We start from the raw sequence: 6921 nt of genomic DNA on the forward strand, positions 1-6921 counted from the left end.
GTAGGATAGGTCGCTTGAGAGAAATTGTCCCCCCTTTATCAACATGTAGCAGTGAGAGGCACCGGGGAGACGTGACCCCTTGTTTCTATGCACCGAATTATGCTGGAATTTGTTGCGGTGTGACCAGGACAATGCCCTACTCATTGTAGTGGTGACATTTTTATCATTGTCGTTCCTGGTCAAAAAGTCAGACATACTAAACAACTTTCTTTATGTACGGTGGCCTGCGCCTAAAAGTATACAGGCGGAATTTTTAAGCAGCATATTAAAATATTAGAGCTATTTTAAAAACTCCGCCTATTCTTTTAGGCGCAGGCCACCGTACCTAGCCCGGAAAAAATATGATCTGCTCCATGCATTTTGTTTGAAATAGGTTATATTTTTTGCGCTTTAAGGTTTGGTCTCATAATGAAAGTTCTTTACGTCGGGTACAATGACCTGGCGACAAGAATAAGGGTGCTTACATAGAGAATCGGGTTCCCTGTATCTACCTGTACCGGTAACCTGATTATGTAAAAGCGCTCACTCACGGAGCATTTCCCGGATTTTTAAATGTCATGGTACAGGTATGTACCGGTAACCTGATTCTTTATGTAAGCACCCTTATACTGATAAAACCTGTTTAAGGATTCAATGGTAGCTATTCTGAAGGCGGAAATTCTAATTTTAACGCTGTCAAACTATAAATTTTGCTAGCAAAAAATGACATTTACGGGAACACTCATAGAGTCGAATTTTAAATAAAGAAATTAAATAAATAAATAAATATGTGGGGACATCTCACACACGGCCATCCGACCCCAAGCTAGGCAGAACCTGTGTTATGGGTGTCGGACAGCTGATATATCTACACAAATACATAGATAGATAGATACTAAATATAAATATCAACACATCAACACCCAAGACCCGAGAACAAATATCTGTGTTTAAACAAATATCTGCCCCAGCCGGGAATCGAATCGATTAAGGTTTTGACAGCGTTAAAATTAGAATTTCCGCCTTCAGAATCGACATCAATATCCTTTCGAATTCATTGACAAACATAGAAGGCGCTTTATAACTTGCACAAAAAATAATTGATTAGTAAAGTGTGGCAAATTCATTATAGCATTTATTTTGTTGAGATTAGTATTTGGTTTTTGGTAATATACTTAATTAAGAATGAACCATGGAAGTATTGACAGGGATGTGACGAGACGAATGAATGCAGGATGGATGAAATGGAAACAACTCACCGGCACGACGTGTGATCGCAAGATGCCAATTAAGATCAAAGGCAAAATATATAAAAGCGTCATAAGGCCGGTGATGTTGTATGGGGCTGAGTGCTGGGCAACCAAAGTATGCGATGAGAAAAGGATGCATGTGACAGAGATGCGAATGTTGAGATGGATGTGTGGTGTTACAAGAAAAGATAGAATACGAAATGAGTATATAAGGGGAAGTATGAAAGTGGCTCCTATAGTGGAGAAGATGAAAAGCCATCGTCTTTCTTGGTTTGGGCATGTCATGAGAAGAGAAGATGATTATGTGACAAAGAAAGTGTTGGAAATGAGACCCGAAGGAAGGCGCAAGAGAGGAAGACCAAGAAAGACGTGGCTTGATTGCGTGAAAGAAAATATGAGAGAGTGTGGAGTGAATGAGGATATGACAGAGGATAGGGTTAAATGGCGTGACATGACCACCAAAGCCGACCCTAAATAAGGATAAGGCAAGGAAGAAGAAGAAGAAGAAGAAGAATGAACCATGGGACATGGGTATTTAATTATAGATTACTATTAGAATCTCACTTTAATTTAAGCATTTATCTTCTGTAGTTAGAACAAAATACTGACAACAGAATTAAGTATCGAGTATCTTTAAAGTTCCAGGCCTGTAAATAGTCGTACAATATATTTGCTGTGTTAGATGATGTTGAATAGTAACAATTTACTTAGTAAGGGTAATAGAAAGTACTTACTTAAGTATTAGTATTATTTTTAACTTAGAATAGTTAAAAAAACATCAATGAAATTGTATTATGGCTCTCACATTAAGAAAAAATATTAAGATTAATAGCATAGATCGTTTGAATTATAAATAAAACTTTTTAGAATGCATTTGTATTTTATATGTGTAAAATGTGTAGTGTAAATATGAGATAATTTAAGTAAGTAATTCACTGTCCCCTTACCAATAATAAATAAACACAAATGCATGGTTATTCCGATTTTTTGCCCTAGAAAAAACACCCCAGGGTGGATTCTGGGAAACGTATTTCCGATCATTTACCCTACTATAGGTTAAAAAATGGAATAGTGGAAATCTTTTCTTCGAGCCCTAAGTCCCTGATGAGGGATAACAGGATTTCATCATCATCATAGGTTAAAAAAACTCGAATCTATGAGGGTAGGGTAAATTCTCGGATATTCGTTTCTCAGAATCCACCCTAGAGTGAATTCTCTAAAGGAACAGATTGGAATTACCTCGAATGAATAGGTACGTACATCCTTTCTGTCAAGTATTTGCCAAGTTTGATTTTGATTAACCTATAATTGTTGTGAAGTTAAAGAAAATAGAAGAACTTTGGTGTTATTTATTATTGGGAATGGGTAATACATGGGTATAATTTGTGTCACAAGTAGTTAATCTAGCAAAGCTAAGAATGAAAAAATACTAATAATGATTACTGTAAAGTATTAAATTAAGCAGCTTTTTAGAAAAACTCCTAAGTTGGTATTTATTTTTGTAATTTTACTGGAGTGGCCTTTGTTATATCCGACCTATTAAGTAATTTAAGTACTTATCTTTTTATTATTGTTTTAATTTCTTACTTCATTAAATACGATATAGTTCATTGTTTTTTGTAGTTTTTGGAAGTAAAATGTGTCTACTAGTAGGAGTTTGGTTTCGGCCCCATAACTAGAATATTCTCAATAAAATCGCAGGCTCATTGATGAATGTCAACGACGAAACATTATACCTTTTTCATTAGTTTTTATAACTCTATCTACCGATGAGTAGTAGTTACTTTCATAAAAGGGCACACACATTAAAGGGCTGATTTTTCAATGGTCAGATAAGGGTTATCTGGAGAATAATTCTGATGCTGTCGCGTCTGACTGTTTGTATTAGACATTGACAGCTACAATTTTAGTCCTCAGATAGCGTTTATCGGACCATTGAAAAATCAGCCCTAAAAGTTACAACCTGTCAAAATCGTATGGAGGGAGTAACCGGTAGATAGAGTTATAGAAACTGGCAGTAAGTGTATATACATTTAAACCTGAATGTGTATATGTGATCAAGTATATAAATATGTAAATTAGTCGTACTCGTCTTAATATTTATGTACCTACACTACATATGTTTAGCTATAAAGTATTTTGGAGCTATATTTCTCGTTTTATTTAGTCGCCGGATCCTCGTTACCATTTTAAATAATTGTATTTCGCATAGAAACAAACCTACTTTGCAATGCTAACTTTGAAAAGGGCAACAATTCAATAAAAAAAATATTCATAAAATTCCAGTTAAACTCAAAAATTACCGTTGTCTAATTCTATTCTATTGTTTGTGCCAATTTCTCCATAGTCGGTTATCTAACCGACAGGGATTGATTTATAAATTAAACGTCATCTCCATATAAAATTAATAACAGATGTGTCAAAAGTCAGTCCCTGGTTATGCTCTAACTGACTATGGAGAAATTGGCACTTAGGGTTTAAAATAAAACACACGAATGTATGCAATTTACTTTTTAAATATATATATTTTCTATATAATCGAAATCAGTTACGTATATATTACATAGTTGGTTATCACGGGCACAAACCCTCTTCAGGGAAAAATAAATATAACTGGTAAGTACATAATATACTTTTTATATACCTCATTCGGTTTAATCTATACAATACATATAATTACTATTTTTGAATTATCTTTGGTTAAAAAACCTTTTGTGATGAGTTGCTGACAATAACACTAAAATGAGTGACATTTGGCAAAACTATAAATAAAATTATTTAATTTATCAACAGTTAATAAAATAATACAAAAAAACAACGATTATTGACTAATCTTAAATTTAACAAGGTTTTAATTTGACAGGCTGATTCAAACAATAATAGTTGTAGTTTTAAATAAACATTGTTGCCATGCAAATAACGCAATTATTAAAAAACAACATCCTTAGCTTTACAACACTATAGTATTATCTTTCTCAAACCATAATTTACACAAGGCAAGATATTTAAATACATAGGTACAGCCAACAGAAATGATTAAGAACAGAGCAAACCGTTTCATCCTAAGTGCCAATTTCTCCATAGTCATTAGTGGTATTAGTGGTTGAATTTCGACACATCAGTCATGAATTGATGAACCAATCCCTGGTCGGTAAGATAACCGACTATGGAGAAACTGGGACTAAGCTCCAAATTAGAATAGATGTGTCAAAAGTCAAGCTACAATCCCTGGTTATGGTCTAACCTACTATGGCGAAATTGGCACCAAGACTCATAGGTGGAAAGTAGATAATCATCCGTCAGTAAATACGCTGGGAGGTATACATATCTCTTTTGCTGAATGTACGATACTAGCATGATTTTCATTAAAGTCAAGGGTATTATAGTGCAAACAATATTATAACTCCTCACAATTTATATTATTTTCACTCTGGCAACACCGTAATGCGAGTAAAAACCTTTTTTACACTAGCAAGAATAATACTAAGAAGGATACTTATGTGAAAATGGGATTTCAAGTTAAATATGAGTGAAAAAAATTAACTAACAAATGCCATACTTATACTCTGTCCATTATATTATTGGTTTTTTGACATTCCAAATCCCATACATATTTGATGACTGCAAAGGAAAACCAACAGACATAAGGAAACGTCAAAAATACAATAATATAGTGGAAGCTCCATAGTTGTCTCAGTACCGAGATTTTTATTTTAGTAAAACTCAGAAACTTAGGTGTAATTTCACGAAACGCTAAGTATTATTCATAGAATGGGAAGGCACTGACTCTCAAGATACAGAGTTACCTAGTCTGGGAGTCAGGGTTTTCATATGTTATGTTTACTCTGCTTGTTTTCAATAAATATTATTTATTATTAAGATGCCTGTCAAACGTCTGTAAATACGTTTAGCGTTTGGTGAAATCCACCTCGTATATTAATTAAGACCTGAAAAGAAGCTACATTTTTGTGATTTAGCCATGTATTGTCCGATTCCATGTAAAATGCATTGAAATAGTACAAAATTATATCTAAAATCTTTCTTTGCCACTTAAAAATGCATAACGACATTGACAACACATGACCGTACATTTATGCATTTTTATTTCAAAAACAGTTCTGCATTTTGATTAAACTCTGTTTCTTTAATCTCAGATACTTAATTGACAGATTCTGAACGGTTCACCAACATTCGATTGGCCCGCGATTAAGTGACGTATCGTTCTATTGGCGGGACAATCGACTGTTGGTGAACCGTTCAGAATCTGTCAATTAAGGGCCAGTTTTTTGATCCCTAGTTTTAACTCAACCATTGGTCAAAAATGGCAACCATTAGTTAAAAACCAACAAAATTCGTATGCTGCTGTCATGCTGACTGATACGTGACCTGACTAATGGTTAAAGTTGACCACGGATCAAAAAACTGGCCCTAAGTGCCAATTTCACCATTCTCGGTTATCTAACCGACAGGGATTGATTTATAAATTAAACGTCATCTCCATATAAAATTCATGACAGATGTGTCAAAAGTTAACCATTACTCCCTGGTTATGCTCTAACAGAGAATGGTGAAATTGGCACTAAGTGTCTGAGATTAAAAAACTGACTTTAGAGTCCGACAAAGCTAACTTCGCTTGCTTTATTAGGGCACTGATTTAACTGATACTGACGAGGTTCTTACATGTCTTTATTCATTTGGGATTACCGGTTAATAAAAATACTTCCTTCTTTAACGCGATGCAAAGTTAGCGAGGTCGTACTCTAACTACTAATATCATCTCACAGTATTAAGTACATAACTAATTATGTATTATGTGTCTACTGCATAGATTTTATGAAAAACATTTTCTTTCTCGCATTTACAAACAGAAAGCCGTAAAGCTCATAAAATCATTTTAATTTCCACCAATTTATAAAACAATTATTTTTAATATAAAGGAAAAAAATGTTCAAAGAAAAATTACTTGATTTTTGGTTTATATTATTTGGATATATTTCAATTCCATTCTTTCTAATATTACCCTAATCATTGCAAAACCACATCAAGCTAAATTTTACGTAGCAAAGGAAAACACTACTTTACAACATTTACATAGGATTCAGTTTTCTTAAATTTACACTTTGAGGTAGATCAGTTAAAATATATTCTTTCTAACAATTCAATAGTTTGCGATAGTAAATTCATATTTACACATTTAACACTCATGTCGTGTGCAAATACTACATCACGTATGTACACTAAATTTCATTCATTTAACTACATTCACAGTAATTTATTATTACTATTACTTTTTTAAATTAGCTGGTATTTCATATTTCACTTCCCAAATATCCGATCAAGTCTGCTAAAGGTAACAACAGGCGGCGGACGACACGTGGTTCACTACTGGTTTCTATTTAATTCCTTTTTTTTTTTAACTTTGTTTATTTAATATATATAAATCATTACATAATATTATACATGGGATTATTTTGGCGTTTATTCCTATCCTTGGGTAACACCCAATAAATTTGCCCAATGGTGGATTCTAGGAAACGTATGTTTGAGTATTTACATAATTATATGCACTCACGACTGTAATCCCCGAAGGGGTAGTCAGAGGTGGCTCACAAGCGAGCCACCCACTTTTCGCAGCACATTTGTACTCACGTGATAGGTTGCGAACCATATCGCCGTTTTGGAATAAGCACAA

The sequence above is a fragment of the Plutella xylostella genome, chromosome 30 (assembly GCF_932276165.1).
Source record: "Plutella xylostella chromosome 30, ilPluXylo3.1, whole genome shotgun sequence".
Lineage (NCBI taxonomy): Eukaryota > Metazoa > Arthropoda > Insecta > Lepidoptera > Plutellidae > Plutella > Plutella xylostella.